A 9143-nucleotide genomic window follows, 5' to 3' on the forward strand; every position below is an offset into this window, starting at 1 on the left:
TCTTACTAATATAAGTTAAATGAATTTGATTCGATATAGTAAATTTCTGCAATGAAATATTTATTTACATGGTGTTATAATTGCTGCCATAAATTTCATTCGGACAGTGTTGTAGGTACTTAATGGTTGTTTTGTACTTAATGTTTTTATGATTTATTTGTTTTACTTCCGTGCACTTTTAGAATGAAGTTTAACACACGTCAGTGAAACACTCTTTATTCGAACAATTTCTTTGGCAAATGCATTTCTATTTCTTCATAGCTTTTCCAATTAATCCCTTGTCCTATGATTTCTTTCATAACTGCGCTCACTAAGATAACTTTGTACTTAATAATTTACCAAAAAACAAAGAAAAATTCTCAATTCATTTGTATATACCCATCTTTTCTTCAGAACATAACAGTTAACAATAGAAAAATAGTATTTGATTCGATTATACTTTTCCTTCAATTTTCGTGTTTGGGGTAATTTAATGGTGCCCTCGACACTGGTAAATTATCGATTATCAAATGAATTGATATCTCTCGTAGAAACTTACTCTTATTCTGATAACATAACTTTCGGTCAGATATTAATCCTAAATAGTGTCTTTTGATGAAGTGACTTAATCGGCCTATCATAATACTTCTCTGACCACGGTTATTTCATGAGCTCCATGAAGACGAAGGGCTTTTAGGTACTAATTTTATGTAAAGTTACGAGACGTTGCGGTGCCCTGACGTACTATCATGCTTCCCGCAGGTACCATAATCAAGAGGTTGCGATTCACTGCCGCGGAGCTGCAGTATAACTAAATGTTCTGCTAGGAATTCCGAATAACCAACTCTTTCGACACAAACGCTGACACGTTTCCTAATTTAAACGACAAGAAAGACAGATGTCGTAGGTTTCAAATTTCGTTTTGATTATTAGTGAAGTATAAGGTTTTTATTTAACATTTAGTAAAAGTAATTAACGACTGTTATCTTATTACTTATATGTAGATACTTTATTCATAAAATCATGGTGATACAAGTAATCAGTACTTGTATCTTAAACGAATGCATTATTTAAACAGAAATGATGTATATTTTAAATTTATACGTGTACATTATAGAATTACTCTCCTCAGACAAATTTTTTAATATCTCTAACAAACTTCTGTTCTTTAGTAAAATATTCTTACTTTTATATATATACTGCAAATTGTTTTCTAAACTTCCATTTAATTCGGAGCTGCGTTGGTGGATCATTTCTGCAACCAGTATAAATAAAGTGCAACGCGTCGAGCGTGGTCGTGCGCACACGCGCATTGCGAGCGAGCACTTTCGTCGGCGACGTGTTTATAGTACCATAAAAAAATGAAAATAGAAAACATTTTTACGATGCCGATCATTAAAGTCGGACTCGACGAAGAAACGAAGATGTTCGTCAATTAATGTCTGCGGGTTTACGCAACTATGATTCTTAAACGCGCAAAAGAGAAGAAAAAACGAGCGGACGAAATAAAGTATCGCGTCTTGCTGCCGTTATCTTCCACGATCTCTTTGCACCGTATTTTTCGACTGTCAAGAAAATATACTGTAAAATTCATCGTGTCCGAATACTGTTCAAATATTCGACTATTTTATTATCCGAGCATTCCGTGATCTGAAAAGAGCGTCTTTTATCAACAGAAGTTTGGGCCAAACTAACTTTTATCGGAATAATTCAGAATAAAATTTCACGCAGTCACGTACAATATTATCTCTTTAATCGCACAATTTGCTGACCACCGTGGCATCTCAATTCTATCTCCATCATCTCGTGACAAACTTTTGATAAAGAGAAATCAAGGGTGCTCCTGGATTGTGAACGTTAAATGTTAAATTTTTTAGGTGTAGAAAACAGGTGGCATTATTGAATGTTTCAATGACGTCAGTTATTAACACTATTAAGTTAACACTACTTAAAAAAGAAAAATTGTATTTCAATTATATGGTATAGTATCATCATTAGGACGTGGAGCATTTTTTGATAAAAAGACAACATTTTTGAATTTTGAAGCTTACAGTGTTCTTTAAGAGAACTCTTCAAATAGTGATGAAGATCAAGTTAAATCTTCCAAGTTTTACAAAGTTAAGAGGACAGTGGTACATAGCATTCACAAATGTTCGAATAAATCATCAGTTTTTTCATGATTATTTAAACGAATGTCTTTTAGTGCGATCTTTGTTATCTAAAAATGGTTTCACTTGAACGTTTTTGTTCTATTTATTTAAATATTGGATACACTATTGTGTTTATGTGTAATGATCACCGTTTTGAATTGAAACTGACGAGTCATCGCGGCAAACACAAACCGGCACGTAGGGACTGTCGCTGTCTAATTGTATTCCGAACGATTATACGTAAGCTGGCTTGAATTTGCGACATTCGCGTGAATGTCACTCTTTTAAAAACTCTGTTGAGTATGCTCGATTATATCATTCTTTAATTTCTGTATTTTTTTAAGGCACTTATTGCGCGAGTGGTGTTTGATTTGAGGAAAGTTCGTAAATCGCAGATTCATTGCAACAACTGCATGGCAAATCAAATATTTGTCGTCGACTAGCATAGGATGCCATTTTTATAGACGGAAATAAAGTATAATTTTCTACTAGTTCGCAACCCTTCCTCATCTTCTAAACTGCCCGGAATAATAAAGAATAAGGAGAGCAAAATTCAGAGTTAAATCATTTTTCTTACGGCGAAGTTACCTATCATACCAACGAGTTTATTGTGATTTTTCTTAGTTTATGCTTCGAACATAATTCTTTTTTGATTTAGTAAGCATTGCATGTAGGGGTTTATCTCGAGTTTGGCTTCGTGCAATGTGCAACGGATGTTTCACGATATTTGTATATATTTTTTCAGCTGGTGGAAGTAGCTATAAAAAAATATCAAGTATATTATTAATAATTACAATAATGGTATTAAGAGTCAATAAGGTGTGCAGAATTAAGTAATATCAATTATACCGATTTACTTTTGTAATTAAAGTTATAGAAATACGGAATATTTTGCAACGTGCGAATGATCAGAGAGAATACAATTTTTTATTAAATCGTAACACGAAATGAGAATTTTACTGAATCATACTGAAATGGAAATTCTGTTGGACTAACTTCGGTGCCTACAGTATTCAAATCTTTATCCTCGTAACACCAGTATACCTGTGTTCTTTCAGTATCACCATAAAAAAAGTCATTATTGACCGCTTCTGTTTGCTGTTCGCGGGACATTTTTAGCAGTACACCGTCTTGAATAGGAAAATGGGAGTATCGGGTTTCCACGATTCTCTTTATGATTGTTTTATTATGATTTTTCCGTTACCGTAAATCTTCTTCACGGTTCCGCTTATATTTAACTACGGGGAATGATTACTCATTAAAGAAAAATATAATTCTTGTGAAAAAAATATGAAGTATATAATTAAGCATAAATATTATGGATAAAAGAATATAATTATGGACTTACTTTCACAGCTACGTCTATTAACTTAGAATATATAAAAATTCCAACTTTATACGTTTTATTAAAAATATATGAGCTTTCTTTTTAACAATTAAATGATTCAATACTTTTGAAGTCTTTCACGTGTAACAGCGTATAACACGAAGGTGTGTTATACAGACGAAAGATGAATGAGAATTTTAGACGCACAACTTTAACGTACGATTTGTAAAAGTTAAAACGGGATTGAGGATTAAGATTTCTGTTCTTCCGACTTAGAGGATTTTGTATATTATCGCTTTCTTCTGGCCATTATAGCCACCGTTTCGAACAACTCGGATCCCCTTAGATCCTGAATTTAAAGAAAAACGCAAAAACTTCATTCAGGACCAAGAGAATTTATACGATTGTAAACCCATCAACTCGGACATTTCAACTAACGTTTGCCTCGGAGCAATAAAAATCGGATTGATTCTTATTTCAATCGACCGCCTCGTTTTATCGTGTTTATACCTCTTGTGGTTTACTTGATTGAGAAACTGATTTTACTTGATCATATTATTAGGTACATGAGAAAGTTTGTGCGGTTTTCTTGTTAGCAATGAATTGAAGTCCGATTTCAATCAGTATTTCACTGGTTTAACTCCTTGCCCCATAATTTCTTTCATAACTGCAGTCGCTTTGTCCTCAATAATTTATCAGAAAACTACAAAAAATACTCAATTTATTTGTACCTATGTTTACTTCAGAACATCACAATAAATTATAGAAAAGTAACATTTAATTCGAACCCAGAACAATTGAGTAACATTTCATTTTTGTAACTTCTATTTGAAAACTTCCTTATTCTATTCTATTATTCAGATATTATATGGCAAGGGGTTAATAAATGAAATTAATATTAACAGCAAGTTACGTTTAAGTCGTTAGTACAAAATAAAATAAAAAAAATTATTTTGCAAAAACTTTCTTTTTAATTTAAATTTTGATTTACGAACTCGTACGAACCTTTTTCGGTACTTAATATTTATAACATGTAAATAGAAGGCGATACTTCCTAAGTTTCACTGCATTTATCTCATTTATGAGATCCGCATATAAAGTCTTAAGATAAATGATGTATAGAAAATTGCATGTGCATTACAGAATAAAGAAAAGAATTATATGAAAAAAACTGCTAACGAGAACTTCTCAAATAAACGAATTCTCTATTCCTATGTAGCACAATCACATTTTTATGGTGACATATTGAAGGAATCAATTAATCTTATGTTAACAGTGGAAACATACTAAAATCATCATGATCATCATGACTTGACTATTTTATACTTTCAATTCAACGAAACTAACCGATTCTCTCAATATGTCACCATAAAAATTGGTTTTCAAGACAGTTTATACGTTAATTACCGATTAAACGCTAACAAACACGTGATATTTTATTAACACGTGAATACTCTGACAAATCGGTATCTATGGTAGCTAAAAATATTGAATAAGAATCGGTGATGCAGGTACGAACAAGAGGGGTTTTCCTTACGCATGCAAATTCGATGTCGCCAAAGAGAAAAAACGGAAATGAGTTGTAAAGCAAAAGGGACCGTTGACCCACGAGGAAATGATGAAGGTATCCCGGATGCCAAAGAAGAGGGTTGGGGATATAATCGGCTTGCAGTAGCCCATGGTGGGTATCAGCGACGGAAGAGATTGCCGGTCAGTCCCTTCGCAGGTCTTTACAAACGTTCTATTGCAGGCAATTTCACTACAGTTAGGTACAGGAATTTTTAAAGAGGTGTACCTACAATGTGGAGCAGCCACGACTTCACCGTGACTAGCTAGCAATGTGAAACAAGAGATGGGATGGTGCAAATTGTCTTGATTGCCGACCTTTCGCCTTACGCCGTCCCGTTTTTCAATTAAAACGGTAACGTTTTAGGGTGCATCCCGGCAATACCTTATTTTCAGATGGTTACTAATTCTCTTAAAACTCGTTCTGCACCGTTTTCTCGGCATCCTGCTCTCTCTAACTGATTTTTCTTATGGTCGAGTACCACCACATTATGGAGTCATAAAATTATTTGTATTATAATTTATACATAGTATATTGCCTATTCGATTTTATGTTTAAAATATTTGATTGTCAATGGTGAATTTATTTTTGTATATCCTATTCCTAGAAATTTGTTGGCGGTGACTATTGTTTCAAATGTTATGAAGCTTTAAAATTTTGCAATCTCAAATCTTTCTTGTTTCTATGGGGTGAGGGTGCTATCATTTCATAATTGCAAAATTCCTTCCAATCTGATAGGAATATTAGCAATTATGAAGTGATAATGTGAACGGAGCTTCATCTCTTGCTCCCCACTAATATTTATTTCTATTACTTAAATGAAATTACTATACTTATAATGTAATCATTCAAGGCAACTTTAATAATTGAAGGAAGACGTATAATACGATACATATTTTTGTAAATAACTCGAAACCAAACAGATTGGCCACTGTAAGTACAGGAAAAAATTGTTTAAAATAGCATCCCTGGTAAAATATTTCAAAGCAATTAAAATCGGTGAGGAAGATTCACATCTGAACATTTACCGTAACATCTAATATCTTAAAAACTGAAATTAATAATTCAATAAGCGGAATTGTACATACAAAAGAGAAGACGATAAGCATCACAAGCTTCGTTGTTATGTTTAAATATAATGAATACCATTTAAACATTTTTTTTTTCTAACCATCATCGTTTCTAGTATTGCACTGAAATCAGGAACGAAAAGGGTGCCAATAACCTCATCATCCCTTGCGGCTAGAAAATATTTAGCACTGATCTCTTGTTATTTATGTAACACTGTGTAATATCGTTTTTGTCGAATGATCGATGGCGTAATAACGCGACAAAAGCTGTTTGTTGCGGGTGCCGATGGCCAATCAGTTGTGCACTTTGTCAAGGTGTCATCAAGACACTTCTTGCGAGAAACCCCGCAGTTTCCCTAAACACAGCTGCTGCTCAGTACTTGGTCCACAGCAGCTGCGGTAACTACCGTAATTACTCAGTTAGTTTATGACTTTCCGGACGCGAGACAGTTATAGTGAACGGACAGCAATATCTAACAAAAAATTGGAAAATAAAAAACAAAAAGAAAGATTTTTACAGAAATATTATTTATTCAAATGTCTCCATGAATCTCATGTGGAATTAATTCTATTGTACGAATACAAAATTGAAATCGTGTCTTTATCGTTCTCTCAACGATTATTTATGGGACGTTAATGGATTTTCGAAAACAACGTGTAAGTAATTCTCCGAATAATATATGATAGCCTGAATTCGATCAAAGTTGCCATTGAATTGAGAAAAAAAATTCTGTTCATAATAAATCTTTTCATATATGCATTTCCATGATTATAAGATATATAGGTAAAAACAGAAGCTCTCTTCAAAGACTATACAATAAAATAGCATTCATTGCAAGATCGAATTGCAGTTGCTTATTGAAATATAGTTACATCAAAAATTACAAAAATAATTCCATATTTAATCTCAAAAGTCCTTCAAACACACCAGAGAACTGAGGAAGTTGGTTGCACAAATTGCACTTGGGATGCGCGCAGATCTTCTTCGTCAAATACAATTTAACCAGACCCAGTTTATTCTCCGAAAATCCAGCTTACTGTTCTCCAATAAATAAAGTAATCAAGTTGCCGATGTAAACAGTTTAGAGTAATTTCATTTGAATAATGGCAGGGTCGGATTCCGGGTTGTCCCCGTAATAACGGATTTTCGGGTGCAAGAAAGAAGGTGACGAGAAAGGTGGTAGTCGAATGTAGGAATCATGGAGTAAGAAAGACCGGGAAGATCAAGGGACAGAGAAGACCGTCCCGTAGGCGGAGCGTTTTTGAAACAGCAAACGAAAGGGACACCGCAAATGCTGGCAGCAATAGAGTCAATATTGTGACACACGTCTCTGTCAGTGGGCTTGAAACAGCTGCCATTATGGCGAGGGATTATCTTTGGCCCCTATAATCGACCTTGCTGTCAACGGTGTAGCGTCGGCGTGATTTTGCCGGCAACGGTTATTGATGTTGCCCAATCACGCCTCACAAATTGATTTGTCTTTACCCGGCTTCTGGTTAGAAATATTCTTTCCCTTTATAAGACCTTACGAAAATATATCAATCAGAGGTATCTATCATTTATGATGCACTGCGACCACACTGTGCATTTGTTATGCAATTTCATTTGTTAACTCGAATTTAAATATAGTGGCGAGTGTTCGAATCGCTTCTTTAACAAAGCAAAGATTGTATATAATATTTGTAGTAGTCCGTACTTTTCTCAAATTGCTCTGTAATCGTGGGTCTAAATTAAATGTTGCGTTATAAATTAATTAATGAAACAGAATGTTCATTCTTGTCTGCATTATTTTTTACTAATACAGTGTTGTTTCTATCATATAGTTCAATGCGTAATTATGTATTAAGTATACATGTGCATTATGTTAACGTAAAATTTTTGCTACATGAAATTTTCTGCATTAAGTGATTGTTACGTCGAAAAGTAAAGAAACATAGCTGAAAAGAAATATAAATTATGCAATGGGATATACTTTAAACTACAAATTTAGTTTCGAAAGCAATCGTGCTCCTAAAATAATCATTCGGATATCGCGACGCGTAAAGAGCCGCCATTCGAAGTTACCCGAACGAAATATAGAATGCTGATAATGAGTGGATATCTCGGTCATTGCATCGTATTAAAATAGTTCGTTAAGTGCAATCGCTACATGCAAATGTTTAATTATCGTTTACACTTCTGTAAACGTAATAAACGATAATGATCGATCTTAGTCATGCCCGAGGCAAGCTTCGAGTTTTTAGCCTTAAATCATTTCCGCGGCGTGATAATTTATGAACTGCTGCTTGAGTGCAGTTTATAATTGTTATACATTTGTTATTATGTACGATTTTGTCACGGCCACGTGGTCAAATATTGTTACATTCTAGGTTGCGGGTGCAATGTACCAAAGTGTATGTCACAACGAGCTCGAAAAATCCGTACTATTACCACATGAAAGATGTTACTATCTATTTGATAAAGAAAAAAACGTAGATTCTTTAATGAAAAGTATACGAATGAATATCCGAAGTTTCACATATTTTAAGCTATTTATGCAGCTATAGAAAAATAATTACGTTACAACATTGTTAGAAGTCTGTAATACAATTAAAACTAAAAATAAATTTAAAAAATTTCGGAATTATTGGTCACGTTGCTCTGAAAAATATCACTGGATATTTGTTGCTTTAGACTGAGCTGATTCGTCGGGAATTACAAACTTTATCGCTTATCTCTTACCAACGGATCTGTAAGCGCACAAATTAATATCTCATGCTGAGACAATGCCCCATTTTGTTTCGAAACTCGACTGAGTTACTGAGACTAGCGAGTTTACTTTGCGGTTAATGCAGACAGATAGTTAGACTGTGGAATGTTATGCAATTTTAGCGTGAAAAATGCAATAAAATAATGTCTTAAAAAAAAATATACTAAACATTTGATATTTTCTTCTTTTAATAAAATTATAGAACAATGAAAGTAGAATTTAGATTGATTTTAGATTTCGAACGTTACGTTACGAACGTTCCGAATGTATATAAACAGTCGTAGTTAAAGTAATACTTAG

Source organism: Nomia melanderi, chromosome 4 (genome assembly GCF_051020985.1).
Source record: "Nomia melanderi isolate GNS246 chromosome 4, iyNomMela1, whole genome shotgun sequence".
NCBI classification, from domain to species: domain Eukaryota; kingdom Metazoa; phylum Arthropoda; class Insecta; order Hymenoptera; family Halictidae; genus Nomia; species Nomia melanderi.